The sequence below is a fragment of the Protopterus annectens genome, chromosome 1.part1, assembly GCF_019279795.1.
Source record: "Protopterus annectens isolate FY-2018-M chromosome 1.part1, PAN1.0, whole genome shotgun sequence".
In the NCBI taxonomy this organism is placed as follows: domain Eukaryota; kingdom Metazoa; phylum Chordata; order Ceratodontiformes; family Protopteridae; genus Protopterus; species Protopterus annectens.
In genome coordinates, this window is record NC_056726.1 from 1036577000 (window position 1) to 1036594371 (window position 17372).

Below are 17372 nucleotides of genomic sequence, written 5' to 3' on the forward strand. Positions count from 1 at the left end.
TCCACTGGGATGGGTTCCCCTCTGTTGGTTCTGTGTGTGAGGTGTGGCCTGCACAGCTCCACTATTTGCTGCAGGAGCTCTCTGTCCACTCTATAGCGCTCTACTATCTCCAGCTCATGTAACCCGTGGTAGGTGACCCTTGGCCTGTACACTCTTCTCCGTCTCCTCACTGTGGGTTGTCTGGCATCATCTGCATTGTCACCACCCTCAGCAAGTTGCCTATGTCTCATTATGACAGCTATGGCAGCCCCTAGCATTTCTGCTCCGAGTTCAGCTTTTTCAGTTTTCACTTCTAATAGCTTACTCCTGTCTTGCAGTGTGTCTTGAGAGATACATCCTGCACTGCTGTTTGCAGAGTTTTAAGTGCTTGGCTGAGCTACTATTCTACCTGTGTAATTGCCTGCTTCTAATTGTTTTCACCTGCTAGCTCCAGCAGTATTCCCTGCTAGCTTCCTACTAATTCTGTTGCTTCCTTTTTCCTTTCTGTTTCCTCAGGGGGGAGCAACGTGCATACCAGCAAAAACACACTCACAGCGGCTTACACGCGCGCACACATACTTACATGGTTCGGAATCTGCTTATTTGGGTTAAAACACGCGCACACCAGCACAAACAGTGTGACAACTCTGCCAACATGCTCTCACATGCTCAGTCTGTCTTACACGCACGCACACTGTCCTACCCACGCCTCATGGCACGCACGCGTGTGCATGCATGCCCAACAAGAAACTTTGGTGTAAGTAACAGTGTGCACCTTCCATTTCTTGACTTTCCCATGCTTATCTTGTGGCACTCCTCTTTCCATGATCTGTGTCTGACATCTGTCATGCAACACTGACCTCCAATGAACTGCATTTCTTTCTACCATTCCCCCTGTGATGTCACCTATCTCCTATTCTATTCCTCCCCCTTATGTATCCCTTACACTACTCAGAATGTGCTCATTTGCTATGTGACAGTGGGATTCAGTATCCTAACCGTCATTTACATCAGATTGCCTACTAATGCTTAGTTACATGTCTTAGACTCAGCTTCCCCCCTTAGCAACCACTAAACGGTGGCCATGTTGTTTTTGGTCTGCTGGTCCCTGCACTGTAAATCCATGTATTGCATAAAACCCACATTTGTGGGTTTATAACCTTCATTTTTATGTTTTATATAGCGCAGCCCATTTGCGCGGGGCTGTGCTGTGTTTAAACACCGGCGATAGCCGAAAAAAATACATATATTTATTTCTCATATTTGCATCGGGGTACCTTGCCAATGGCCACATATTTGGCCATTGGCATGCTGCCTGACACATATGCACCCTTTATTTGGAGCTGACATGGCTCCATTGTGATTTTTGCAGAAACGTACTCAGTTGTCAACTGAGTACATTTCTGTAGCTAAAACGGCTCTTATATGGGCTGCTTTCTGTTTCGTGGATCGCTACTCTACCTCATTTGCATGCCTTTCGGCTGCAAGTGAGGTATTTAGCATATCCACACCCAGTCCGTGTAAGAGACGTTTTAGCTGGTCTCTTACACAGTGTTTTGGGCTGTTCCTGGATCGCGAGGCTTGCATGGAGTCTTGCACGTCTCTTACACTCCGTGCAAGCCTTCGTGAATCCTGCCCTAAATGTTTTGAATGGGTATTGTGGTACTTTGCGGAATGGGAAATTTACTTTTTCCTGAATGTAGTGCAATCTCAGAGTTGGTATATTTAATTAGCAGGGGGTGTGGGGAACGCGGGGGGGGGGGGGCTTCCCAGCCTGCAAAAATGTTAAAAATATAATTTTTTGTTATTTATTTATTTATTTGTTTTTTTAATTAAAGTTCTGAAACTTTGATCATATTGTCCCAATCATATGAATTTCAAAGTTTTGGAACTCCAATAACCTACCACAGATCCATCTCAACATATGCCCCACTGCTGGAACAAACTTCCACTGCATGTAAGCTAAAGCAGTACACTTCAAACTTCAAGGTAAACTACATAATCATATGGACAACCTTAACATCTCCCCTGGTCTTTACTGAGTTGGTCTCCTTCAGGCTTGAGCAAAAGTTTGAATATGGTCTGTTGTCTAGGCTTTCAAATGTCTACACACTGATTGCCTAAAATATTCCTATTAACATGTGAAATTATAAAGGAACACATTTTTGTAACTGTGCTCAGCAACGTTCTGACTTATAAACATTAAATATCCTTATTCCCATAACTGGCTGGATAGCAGCTTGGGGTTCCTAGTCTTGCTATAATATTCTGCACCTGTGTCACACTTGTGGATTACTTACAGCATTACTTTATATTCTCTACATTATTATCACTGCATGTTTACAATACACAAAATAAATAAATGACAAGTAGGCTTACTAAACATATCTCCAGAATACAAATCAAAATCCCAAACTCTGCTGGTCCTCGATCAATCACCCTGGACATGTTACCCAACATGTCATCTCCACAAACTCACAAATGATTAGCATAATAACAAAGTTCAATTCATAGCTGGTTGATACCTAACTATTAAAAAAATTCTAGCTCTGTAACAGTACTACTATCTCCAACTCACCTAACAGATATTAACTCCTTTTCTCCTGTCCACATCTCCTCAATCAGAAAAGTCCTTCCCCAAAGAAAACCCTGCCTCTTGACAACTTATCTGAAGAATATATCAAAATAGCAGGAGATGCCTTAGCATATATAACATTAACCGTAATATTAAGCTGAAAGCTAAATAAACTGGGAATAAACCCATATATCACCCAATGTAGAAAAGCTAAACACACTTTGTAGAAACCCGTGCATCACCCATTGGACAGAAAACTAAATAAACTGGGAATAAACCCATAGGTCACACACTGGATTGTTAACTAGTTCAGGATAGGATGGAGGAGATCAAAATAGAGGAACTTACACAACGAAACCAGTCACCAGTGGAGTACCCCACATTTTGATGCTGGAACCTCTCCTGTTTGGCATCTACCTCTCTGAAGTAAAAGCAAACATCAGAGGGCTCTGCTGGGTAATTTTTGTAGATAACTAAGCTGGGAGCAGTTACTGAATCCCCAAATGACTTACCCATCCTGCAGGAAGGTTTGTGCTAAACAAATAATTGCTACTTGAATACTGGATTGAAATTAAATGTTAAAAAATGCATTATTGTATCCTTTGGGAAGTCTTCTACCACAATGATATACCACAATGACAATACACCTCTAAGTGTTAACCCAGTTGTTTGGGATTTGGGAAATTATGTGGGCAGTGACCTACCTTTTGAACAACATATGTTCATTATTATAAGAAAGTCTTTTGATATTGCACAGTTTATAGACAAAGGGATTGCATCTATATCTATAGATCTCATCATCCCACTTTATTCAGCCTTAATTAGCCAATCACTGAGGAAAACACCTCATTTAGTATGTATCTGGCTAAACACATGCATAAACTCTAATGCTTACAAAGATAACTTACTAAAAGGGTAAATGGTCTAAACAGTGTCCTACACTGACCAACTTAAAGCCCTATCACTATACTTAGCATCCTACAGATTACTAAAAAGTGACCAGTTTCTGGCACACAAGGCATTTTCCGACCCAATACCGATAGACCTACTGCAAATCAGTAAGTCAAATGGCATCAGAAATACTTGGTCCAGGGATCTAGACTTCTTCTGTAACATCAGCAGAATGGTTTGGAGGGACACCTATATCCTGCAGAGGTTGCCACTGCTTTGGTACAGTCTAACATCCACGTGAAACAAATCTCTTGCCTGTCCATATTTATGTGCAACTTTGGCTCTACAGATGGATAATAAAAAAATTACCCCAGGCCTGCCTCCAGTACTTCTAATGGATGGTGGCAGCTCCTAAATGCTTTAGCCCATGTGTGGGTCCCATCAAACAATCTATGGTATGATTCCAGTTATTCTGTCTAGGGGTAATATATGATTATTGACCATGGGATGAGTAAGGTCAATCTAACACCAAACAAGATAGATAAATTCAAACAACAAAAGGGAAACTGGATAGGCTTAAAATGGTCCACAGAGGCAGCTACCTTAGTATTTACCTATGAATCTAATTAAACGCTCCAATAAAGAAAATGAAAACAATGTACCTACCCTGTGAAAGAAACTGTATATTCTGTCACTCTATAAATGTTGAAACTGAGCTGACTTCAACTACAGACCATGCCATTCTGTCCTTCCTATCTAAGGTGCTACAAAAATGTATTCAAATCCAACTTCTCAAATTTATCACCAGCAAAAATGTATTACCCCCACAACATGGTTTCTGCCCACATGACAATACTACCATATCCCTTCTTAGTTTCATTAGCAGCACAGGCCACAACAGAAATATATGCAAACTGACATCTGCAGTGTTCCTTGACCTGTCAAAAACAATTGACACAGCTCCAATACTAGGCTGATTCAAAAAATTGTTTTGCTGGAACTGGATACTTCATTACTCTCCTGGTTCAAGAGCTGCCTCTGCAGTCAATCAGAGGTTGTAAAATGGCAAACTATTTTCTCCTCTTTCTCCCTGTCTCATTAGCAGTACAGCAAATATCAATTCTTAGAATCCTACGTTTCAACATATTCATTAAAAACCTATATACAGCCAGTAAACATATTTATTAAAGACCTATATGCTTCAAAAGCTAACCGAGTAATCTCTCATCTCTACTGAAGCCTGGCTCTCAAACTCACAATTGTTCCCGAATACCCCCCAACTAAACTAAAGTAATCCTATTTACCCCAAAGAAAACAGTTTCTTTACCATAATCTCCTGAAATTGCACAAAAATCGAAACAGAAACCAATATTATGCTGCTAGTAGCGATAAATAAAAAGGGTCTACTTCATTCAGCGAAAACCCATACGATCGAATTACATATCATTGAGGTGACTTACACGAAAAACTACAACATCAAACCCGTAAAATATCAAATCCCCAATTGTCAAACACAACTGACTGATGTTGCAGATAGTGCGATCTCGGAGTTGGTATATTTAAGTTCCTGGTGGTGTGGGGGGGCAGAGCCTCCCACAAGGGGGGTGCTTGTCCCCCTGCAAAAGCAAAGGAGGAAATATAGTTGTTATGTTTTGTTTTATATGTTTATTGTACATGTTCATTTTGGGGGTATGGTTAGTTGTCACTGGTTGTTAGTTTCAGCTATTTGTTGTGTAGTGTGTCTGTTGTGTTATTTTAAGGGTGTGAAGAATTATGGGACATTTTGAGTTGTAGGAAGTTGTGGTTTCGATTTATGGTAAGTAATGTTTTGATGTAGATGTAATGGAAGGTTTCAAATGTTTCATTTGTGGAGCTATAGGTGGGTGGATTGGTTGCAGACATCCAGGTGAAGAGTGTTTGATAATGTGGGATTTGACATTTTAAGGGTTCAATGTTGTGGTGTTTTGTGAAATCTAATGAAGTTCTTATACACTAAGCTCAGGACAAAAGCGCTTATTTGTTTTTAACAATAAAAATAGTTGTGCAATCTGGTACTGCATTCACTTTTCTTATGTTTTGTGTTTTGTGTAAGTTGTCTCGGTGATATGTAATTCGATCATGTGGGTGTTTGTGGATATGAAGCAAACCCTGGAATTTCACCATCGTATAAAAGCAGCAGTTAAGAAAACCCATTAGAAGCTAGGCTCACTTGCAGGATATTTGTTTATTTAACACACTATGAAAGAAAACACATGCCTCAATCTTCCTGCTGCCTAGATTCCTCTACACCACTTCAGTACTGGATAACCTACAAGCCACACAATCCAAAATATCTGCCACTAACTTACCTTATAAAACCCATTACTGCTTTGGTCTTAAACGTGTTCATGGCTAAAACTAGTACAGTTAATGTTTTCCAAGATAATAAATACATTGTACTAAAGAAGCAGATCAAAATTCTGTTTCAACAGTCTTATCTAATAAAACAAAACCAAGAAACGTAACATCAAACGTAAATTTAACTGTCTATACAGACATCTTACAAACATTACTGCTTTTTTCCACAAATGATTTTAAGAACTGATAAAATGCATGCCACTCAGCAAAATGCAACTGATTGTATCAGCTCTTTAATCTGCTTAACTGAACTCTGTACAGATCTCATAGCCCTGCAGGCAAAGTAACGCAAAATAGCATGATTAATGAAACATAGCCTATTTATCTTAAAACATCAGAATTCAATGACTTAATTCATGTAGTTACATACATACTTTAGAAAAATTATTCATCTGCTACAAAACTTTATTTTCTCAGTTATATAGTGAAAGTAGATCTAAACTAAGAATTACCAAACTACTTTATCAAGGAATGAAGTCAGATTGGTGTTATCTTAACAGCAAGAGGAAGAGAAAGCATATGGATATTAATAGTCTGCTACAACAGTCTTATCAAAAGCTCCCCGCTTCCTTAGCAAAATGGATTTTGATCTATGGTGCTATAAGCAAAATATATTTCAGACTTGACTTGAAACCTCATTTTTAGCCTGTCAGTAAGACAGCAAAGCATGCCATAGTCTCTTCAAAATAAAGCACGAAACATAACTCTCATTTGACAACCACATGGCCAAAGTGGTTAGAAAAACATTTTATATAGCCCACCTAATCATGAAGGGATTCACATCTAGATCAGGGGAGGTCATCGTGCCTCTTTACTCATCCCTCATCAGGCCCATAATTAAGTACAATGCCCCTTTTAGGATGTACCTTACCAGACACCTGCAGCAACTGGAAAGACCCCAAAAGTACCTCACCAAGAGGATCAAAGGGCTCAAACAGATGCCATATGCTGCCCGGTTAAAGAAACTCCAGCTCTACTCAGTGGCATAACGCCTGTTCAGAGGCGATCTGTGCCTGACGTATAAAGCCATGTCCAACCCAGAATTAGTGGACATGCTGCACCTCAGAAAATCCAAATCCCATCGAGCTACGCGCTCGAGAGACTTGAACCTCAACACTGAAATAAATAGGACATGCTGGAGGGACAGATTCATAACCCAGAGGCTCCCTTCACTCTGGAATAAAATCCCAGTCCAGGTTAGGCAGAGTCCCTCATTGACTCTCTTCAAGAGGAATCTTGATGAGTGGATGGGAGATCGAGGGTTTACCTGGTATCACTTCTGTGTCACTGTTAGACAGAGGCACAGTATACTAACCTCGAAAAAGGGCATAGCAAAATAAATTTAAAATGGGTGGCGAAAGCCAAACACATTCTGGCTAGGCTTATAAATGCCATAGGGCAGATAGCCTAGTATGAACCTATGAACTTCAATGCTAAACAGATTTAAAGTGGTTTAGAGATTTTCAAGCTTTTTAAAATCTCATAATCTCCTTACAATGGACTCTGAAATCATCCTGGGATTTTAAAAAATCTACAAAGACCCTCCATGTTTTCAAGCTATCATTATTCAGGACCTGTTACTGCTGTAGGCAGTTTGTTCCCTGACCATGCTGCCACAATTGCTGGAGCAGTGCTTTGCCAGACTTCCTACCCTCTACCTGGGAATGCATATTTCCAATACAGGAATTTGGAAGCATTTTTTTTCACTTAGGTCATCTCAACTTCAAAGAGAAAACATGGTATACATACTTTAACAGCTAAAAATGGGTAAAAACTTAAGAAGTCCAACTTTAGTTTTAATAAAGTAAAATATAAGCACTTCATCGACTGTTTATTATTTTATTTACTTTTTATTTAACATTTGTTTACCAGGAAAGTCCAACTTGGAACGAAACAATTTTCAGCGGAGACCTGGGGAGGAAACATTCCAGATGCATGTCTTTAACATAGGAGGAAAACAGAGCATCCAGAGGAAACCCACACAAATGCTCTGCATAGAAGGCACCCAGCCAAGAATTGAACCAGAGAACCTCTTTCTGTGAGGCGACAATGGAAACTACTGCAACACTGGCCATCTACTAAACTGTTTTAGTAGAGTTAGTCAGGGGATATTAGCGGTTTCATAGTTCATATGTACGTACTAGGCTATTAGCCCTAGGGCCTATATAAGCCTAGCCAAAAAGGTACCCTGGCTTTCGCCACCCAAGAAAATTATTTTCCTGTGCCCCTGTTGAGCAGAGCCACAGAAGTAATCCCTGGGGTGAATTTCCTTTGCTGTTTTTTTCTTTCCATCATTTAATAAGGTGAACTAGAAATTACTAAAATAAGGCAAAATCATCTACTAGCTGTGGAAACTGCAGGTTTAGAATTGTCAGCAACTGATGGAACTCCTGCAGATTAGTTTAAAGGCTTTGTTGAACTGTCTTATCCCACTGGCCATTTTGTGCAGGAATGTGTGTGACCAGACTGACTGACATGCCTAATGGCTGTGATGTGGCATGCAAATGATACGATTGACATGCCATGCAGAATTGCCTATGACTTCATGAATATTCATTGTGTAATTGTAGTAAATTCTCTTCCTCAATGTAGTTCAATCTATATTGAAATAGCGAGGGGGATGGGGGCACAACCCCCACAGGTGTAGGGGGCTACCCCAACAAAAGCTAAGGGAAAATGAATAATAGTTTTGTGTGCATCTGTCCTGCACCAAGGCTTGCTGTGTATTGGAGTGAGATATTTATAGTCTAATTGTAGTTTACCCTCTTCCTCGATGTAGTGTGATCTTGCAGTTGGCATACTTAAGTAGTATGGGGAATAAATAATATTTGTGTGTGTCTGTGGTTTTGCAGCCCCCCCCCCCCCACACACCCCCACTACTTAAATATATCAATTCTGAGATCACACTACTTTGAGGAAGAGGGTAAAGTACACTTAGACAATGAATACCAATGATGTCAGTTACAAATGGTATGAGTGGAATACAACTAAAATTGTCTAAAGTAATGCTTGCAGTGAATTTTGCCCTAAGAAAGCACGTACGAATTGTCTTTAAAATTTGATGTGAGTTGAGGCAACTGTATAGTAAACTAACAAGTCCACCCTATCTACTTTCCGCATGCTGACAATCCTGGAAGAATATTCATGTGGAAGAGTAAAACATCAAAATGTTTTTTCATGAAATAGTAAAAATGTCACCTGGTTCTGTGTGTTGGACAGGGTTTGGGTGGTGTTTGCTACTGCTCATCCGGTGGGTTAAGACGCTTCAATAAAGCCAGTTTAACATAGTTGCAGCCTTGCAATGGTAAGATCAATATTCAGAAACTATACATGCATTAAATGAAATTGGAAATAATGTCTTAAGATGCAAGACTGGAAACATGCAAGCAAGAAAGACTACACCTTAAGGTATTATGCTGTGCCTCAGGGACCATCTAACATTCACAGTGCTTTCCTCTGCACTTTTGGAATATTTCAACATATTCATAGTGCACTTAACATAAATGTTACCATGGTCCAACACTTTGCTCTACATTGTGTGCCTTAAGCATGGAAGCCCAAGAGATCTGACAGTGCAGAGAACTAAAACTCTAACCTGTTCCTCTACTGCTTCCTGTGGCAAGGTTACAGAGCTGAATATACCTTTATTTGCCAGCTGTGTGACCTTGAGCAAGTCTCTTAACTAAATAGCTTTGAGGCAACTGGAAATTTGGGCTAGGCTCTTTAATAGCCTCCTATAATGCATGCCTAATAACTATCTGTATAATTATGTGAGGGTGTTTTACATCAGAAAAAACAGTACAATTTGCTACAATGATACCCCAATCACATTTAAAGTATGCAAGCAAATACAGATATGTGACATCTGCACACACATTAAAACAAATTTTGGCTAACTAAAATGTGGTTTTACATTAAGACTGGGACTGCAATTCTAGTAGAAGTAAAAAGGTATCCTGGTCTGTCCAAGTTGGGAAGAACACAGGAAGGCTTAAACTGTGGATCATTTCATTTGCCAGAAGGCTTTTTTGTATAGATTGCTCATTTTCTTTCAGTCTATAAATGTGGTGTGTTTACTCAGCTTTTGATTCCGTTTCACAGATCTCAAACCCTCAGCATCCTTGCTTGTGTTCTCAGTGTGTTTCACTTCCTTCTAGTGTTATCCAGGCTAAGTACTTTAAATTGAAATATTGCACTTTTCTAAGATATTTCTGAGAACTAGTTACTGCATTGCAGTTTTCTGCACTTTACTACTGTAAAGAGAATTTGCTTTTCCTTGGTCTAGATGCTGCTAGTGTTCTTTGAAATTGCCTTAAAGTGTGTATTCCTCATTACAGGCTTGTCTGCATTTGAATTTTATTTTTATTTTATTTATTTATTACATTTGTTTACCGGTAGTGTCCAGCTGGGCCATGGGCATGTTTTCACAGGAGACCCAGGGAGAAAAGCTCCACAGTAGTACATAAGAATTATTGCAAACAATATAGGCATTTATACAATACAATTGATACAGCAATATATGCAATAATACAAACCAAGCAATTGCACTATACAGTACTGAGATCACCTTGTAATTACTCACTGTAGCTAGTTATCTGTTTTCACTTTTAGCTAACTAAAGTATGTTTTTCATAAAAAAGGCAGAACTGCAAATTTAGTGGCAGTAGAAAGGTACCCTTGTCTGTCTGAGATGAGAAACACAAAGAGAATCTTAAATTGAGAACATTTCATTGGCTAGGGGGATATTTAGTTGATTTAGTCACATTTCTTTGAGTGTATAAATTCCATTGCTCATTGGGCAGTGGCATTTTTCAGTGTCCTGTACAGATGCAGGCACTTAGAAACTAAAGTTTCTTTACAAAACTTCTTCTGTAACATTCTCCAGCATTCAGTTGCTCAAAGACCAACTTGTTCATGCACTGAGGAGCACTGCCACACAAATTCAGTCATCTGTTGTAGTTTTTACCCTCCAAGCATCCAGATTAGCCAGCTGTACCACCTGTTCGTAGTTCAAGGCTGAGCACTTCCCCAATTTCTCCACCACTAGCTTGGTAGTTATGGACATCCTGAGACAATGAAAGAATTGTCTCATGTTCAATGACAACCAAACCTTCGAGAAATGGATACATTATGTGACAATTTTAATTAAACAATATAACTGAAGGCAAGACACTGACACAAAACTACTAAAAATAGCAATCAGGTTGCCATTAACATAAGCATTACACCCCCTGCACATAGTATATGTCCAGTACATAGACCAACATATGCAGAGTCACATAAAAACAACATTACTAAACCCCAGAGACCTCTTAGACATTCATCCTACAAAAATAATCCTTATCGGCACCAAAACAACACCCAGCACAACACCTACAGCCACACCCTTTGAAGCCTCAGCTATAAAGCTCATAATGCAAGTCAACACATTACCAAATATTTAATCATAGGAGACTCCATTGTGAGACATGCAGATGTCCTGCTCACCCAGCTGAATAAGCAGAAAATCACAGTCAGTTGTCTGTCAGGGACCAGGATCACCAAATCACCCATGCACTCAAGTTTAGACCCTAAGTACAAGTATGACTCAGTCAAAGACCATGTGGGTGTAAATGACATGAAATATACCTCCTTGAACTATATGAAGAGAAACATTAGGGAACTCTCAGACTATGTGTCCCAGGTTGGTATGTGCCTAGCACTGAGCAGCATTGTACCTTCGCCTAGGATGATACTGCAATATGAACAAAAAATAATGGACTTCAATAATTGCCTTGGTTTCTGCTGTCATTCCAAGGGGATGCAATATCTGTCACCATGGGAAGATGTGGTCAGCAGACCATATTGCTTTTCCAAGGATGGTCTGCACCTGTCCCCTCTAGGCTTTTGAATATTGACTAAAAACACTGTACTCTTCATAGTGTTTTTTAGGCATAGGCAAACAGACAAATCGGACATAGCAAAACCTACCTAAGGTAGGTAATCTAAAAGCAATACTGCTCAATACCAGGAACCCAAACAAGAAACTCCACTCCCTCCAGGCTGTCCTCACCCTAGAGATGTGGATATCAGTGCAGTTACTGAGATGCAGTTTAAAGCCACAAACAGCCAACCTGGCAATGCTGGGCTAAAATCAATTCCACACATTCAGGCCAGCTCCTGCACAGGCAGGGACCAAAGGTGGAGGTGTCTCAATCTATATCAACAACAAACTCACCTCAAGGCTAGTCAAACTGGATGATGCACTTGAGCTTCTCCATATCCAGCTTTCAGTAGACAAAGTCCGATAACATGGGAGAATGGTGTACCCCATAGTGTAGTTTCTTCTATGATAAATTCAGGCCATAAAGTTATCTCCTTCATTGTATAAATCAGTTCTGTGAGCCAGACTAAACTCATAGCATTTAGGAACTATTCTAGGAGAAACTTCCTACTACTGAGTGATAATTTGTCAAAATTTCAAGAACCCCCCTCCCCTAAACTTTGAGAACACAGCTGCCAATGTAGAATTTTTCAAAGAAACCCTGTACAATCAAGTCATTAAATGCAAACCGCATACCTTTCAACCTGAAAACATCAAAAGTCTGGACAAAGACCTATGAAAAACAGGTACAAATTTGTATGCTGATTAACATAAAATGTGCATACATAATTATGTAACCCTGTCCACTCCAATGGAATTGTGGGATACCACCTTTCAAATGCAAATTGAAGAACAGACAAACAAAATATAGCCCAGAGTCCACCTGCAGCCATTCTAATGTCCCATTGCCAGGCTATTTTGCCTTATTTACCATAAACACTGATGTGCATATTGCTTTACTTCTACAATGATTATTTGGATTTTATTTTACATTTTGTAGAAATAATAATAGACATCTGCTAAACAAAGCAATACAGTCTCACAATAAAAACAGACTTTGCAAATGTATCTGTCCTTGAAACTCACATTCATTGAAACAGCATTGAAACCCACATCCAAAGAAAATGCATCTGGCCAGTGGTGGATAAAGATTACCTTTGGGCTGTTTTCAAATCACAGGCCCCTTGCACATGAAACAAGAAACATATGTGTGTTCTTTGATACACTTTCCTGACTTTATTAAATTATATTCCTTGTATAAAACAGCACACTTGTTAGAACACATTTAAAATTTATTGTTTAAACATTTTTCCAGTAAGAAATGAAACAAAATGCATGAACCAATAATGACAAAACTGCCCAATTCAGAACATTTCCATCATAAAAAGTCTACTCAAACTTCTACAATCCACCAGTATCAGTAAACATTCACAATCTCTGTGGAAGTAAAAGTCATCTAAATCCCATGTTAAAGGGATTTGTGCAACTTTATATTTCATTGTTTCGTGCCTGTTGCTCTCAAAGAATAAATTGTCTATGTTACATTAAAAAATGGTAAATTAGTAATATTTCAATAGGGAATGGATGCAAAACTGAGACATTCTCAGGACTGCAGCGTCCACCCCCTTTAAAACTATAAAAGTACAACACAGTACAGTATCAGCAATCCATCTACAGACTATGGGAGTAGAATGCACAGCCTTCTGCAGCAAAAGCAAATATACTACCTGTTGTGCTACTAACAATGCAAGTAGACTTTGCATAAGCAGCACTAAACTTATCTTTTCCTGAAAAACTGTGCAGCACAAGAAATTAGGAAAAATCCAAAATTTATTGGGAGGGACAAAAGCCCAAAACCAGGGACACATTTTTAAACATTGCTTGTATAATCTTAGAAAGTTGCTAGAATAAAATGTATTACCACGTGTTTCCTAAAAGATAGGAAGACAAACTTAAATGGCTATCATTATTTAGTGAATTCAGTTCTCTCTAATTTGCCAGAATAAAATAAAATTTATGGTTTTTAACTTTTGTTTACTGGGAACGTCTGACTTGGAATGAAGCTAATTTTCAGCAGAGGCTTGGGGAGAAATGCTTTGGACACATATCTTTGTATTGTGGGAGGACACCCACACAAAGACAGGGAGGACATTCAGACTCCACACAGAAGGCATTTCAGCCAGGAATCAAACCAGAAAACTTCTTGCTGTGAGGCAACAATACTACCACTGCACTATCCACATTTTAAGAGGAACAGACCAAATGTATGAGCCAAACACATTCCAGACATTATTTGAAAATAAGTACAGTTGAGAGCTATAACTCCTCCACACAGAAGGCACTTCTGTCAAGAACTGAACCAGAGAACATCTGGCTGTGAGGCAACAACACTACTGCTGCACTATCCAAATTTAAGAGAAACAGAACAAAAGTAGGAGCCAAACACATTCCAGACATTTATTTATTTATTTATTTGCAGTTTGATTACTGGGAAAGTCCACTGGGCCAAATTGACCCATTTTCAGTGGAGGCCTGGGGAGAAAAGCTCCAAGATGCATTATACAATTTAGATACAACTGATAGTTAATATTAAAGATAATATTATGTAGAATTGTTACTCATAAATGCATTCACTATCATGCATAGTTAACAAAAGGTAGGGATAATACAGTTTCATTTGAGGAAAACAGATATGTGCTAGGTGTGAAAACAGTTTACATACAAACCTTTTAAGAAAATGTAAATAAGCTTTGCATACACACATCAACAGTAGAATGATATTTACAATATGTACAAGGTTGGGCTGTGTGAGGGTAGCTATAGGGCTTGTAGAGAGAAGCAATAAAAATTGTTGAGAGCTTAGATAGGCTCATAGGAAGATAACTATGAGAGTTGTAGAGCTAGGGAACCAAAGCGAGAACCCCCTTGGATTAGGTTGTGTGAAGGCAGGTACATTTCCATTTAGTGGACAGGTGTTTGAATAGTTGCATTTTGAAGTTTTCTGAGTTTGGTATGGTTCTTAGTGTGGAGGGAAGGGAATTCCATTTTTGCCTAGTGAGAAAGATAGGAGAAGTTGGCCAGTAGGACGTTTAGGCTTATGGATAGTAATTAAGTTCTGATTTTCAGATCTGAGAGCTCTATTGGGTGTATAAGGGGGAAGGATGTTAGTTAGAGTGGGACATTTTGTTGGGTGAAATATGAGTCTATGTGCAGTAGTGAGTTGGAGGTAGTCTAGGTAGTTTGGGAGTTCAAGCCAATTCAGGGATTGTAGGGTTAGGTAGTGATGGGTGGTATTTTTAGATTTAGAGGCAAATTTAGAGATTTTTGTTGTAGCAGTTTTCTAGTTTAGAGGTGATAGAGGAGGGCAGGTTGGTTAGGAGTGGGGATCCGTATAATAAGGAAGGAAGAAGATAAGTTTGCCTGGTAGAGTTGGAGAGAAAGCGATTATTCCTATACAGCATACCTAGCTTTTGGTGGGTTTTCTTAATATTTTGTTGAATATGAATATCAAACTTGAAGTGTTCATCTACATTAATGTCAAGTAGTTTGGCAGAGGGGACTACTTCTATAGGTGAGTTGGTTTGACTATAGACTTTGAAGTTGTTTTTATCATAGGAGAGGGTCTTTGTGAGAGGGAATAGTATAATCTTTGATTTATTTGCATTGAGAGAGAGGAGGTTTTGGCACATCCAGTTTTCAGTTGCTGACAAGGCAGTTTGGGTATTAATCAGCAATTCAGAGAGGTTAGAGGCAGAGCAGACTAAGGTTGAATTGTCTGCTTATTGAATGAGTTTTGCATCAGGAATAGCAGTGTGAAAGTTACTGATGAAGATGTTAAAAAGCATTGGCCCAAGGATGGATCCCTGTGGTATGCCAGTTGGGGTAGATAGGAAGGAAAAGATGGAGTTCTTCCATTTGACTGCATGTGATCTGTCTGATAGACAGCTGGAGAACCAGGATAAAGCATTATGTGAGAGATTAAGGTTTGAGAGATGACAGAAAAGGTGCTTGTGGGAAACATTTTCAAAGGCTTTAGACAGATCGAGTAAAACAGTAGAAATTAAGTGTCCTAAATCTCGGGCTTGATTGACAGTTTCTAGGAAAGAGAGTACAGCAGTTATTGTGCTATGGCATGGATGGAAGTCATGCTGGGTTGGAATGAGAAGATTGTTTTGGGTCAGGAAAGGCATAAGTTGGAGGCTGATGCATTTTTCTAGGATTTTGGAGATTGGTGAGAGCAAAGCAATGGGGCGAAAGTTTGAGATGCTGGTATTTTTGCCTCCTTTATGAAGAGGAAGAATATAATAAGCTGAGCACCAGAGTTTGGGGATGTATGATTCTTTTATGGATTGGTTAATAATAATGGTGACTGGAAGAGCAATGCCATCAGCAGCACATTTTAGGAAGGAAGAGGGAATATTGACGGGAGCGTTAGAGCAAGGTTGAAGTTTGGACAAATGTTTTATTTATAAAGTTAGTGGAGATGGGTTTGAGTTCAAACAGATGAGGTGAGTTAGAAGACAGAGAATGTAGAGCAGTTGGGTTATTATTGGGAAATGTCTTGGTGAGGTTAGTAATAGTGTCTATGAAAAATGAATTGAATTCAGAGCCTAGTTCGAGGTCAGATTTACTTGGGTCAGGACAGGGATTATTCTTGGAGCCTGGATTAAGGAGTGAGTTTATTGAGTTCCAGAATTTTGGGGGTTTTTTATTGTTATTGGACTGAAGTTTGATATAGTAGGATTTTTTGTCTTTGGTGATTAGTTGTTTTGCCGGGTTGCGGAGCTGTTTATATTGGAGCAAGGTAATGGCCAGTTTATTGCTTTGGTAAAGCTTCTATGGTTTGTCTCTGTGGTGCATAATATGTTTTGTCTCTTTGGATAGCCAAGGAGCAGTTTTAGTTTTTATCCTACTGTTTCTTAGTGGGGCTAGTGAGTTTAAAGTATCAAGGAAGACAGAGTTGAAGTATTCTATAACCTTATCAAGAGGAAGGATGTTTAGAACTTGCCAGTTCATTTGTTTGAAAGTATCTGAGAAAGTAGTTGGGTTGAAGTTACTGAGGTTACGAGTTTGAATGTATTGATGCTGGTGTGGGGAGGAACTAGTTGAGCGATGCATGAAGGCTGGGAGGTGGTCGCTAAATGTATTGGGAATTGTGCCTGGTTATTTTATTTGGATCTGAGACTAGGATCCAATCTATAGTGGATCCGGGAGGGTTTATTTTGTTAGGTCGAGTGATGGAGAGGATTATTTGAGTGAAGTTATAGAGGTTAATGGATAGGGAGGGAGAGGGGCAATTGATTTCATTCCAGTCAATATTCACATCACTAAGGATATAAGTTTCATAGTTAATTTCAGTAGAGGCCCATAGGATAATATTTCGAATGTAGAGATATTGTTACCAGGTGAGATATATATATATAGGACAATGATGCAGATATTTTCATGTTTATTTAGTTTTAGAATTCCAGCAGTAAGTTCAGTGTTCTGGAATTGAGGAATTGGAATTTGGAGGGGAATTAATGTAAGAAGGTTGGAGTAGACTAGGGCAGTGCCTCCACCTTTTTTATTTAGTTGGTCATTTCTGAGATAATGAAATCCTGGCAGCAGAATCTCAGAGTTGGAGATAAAGGGCTTGAGCCAGGGTTCGAAGATGGCTAAGATATC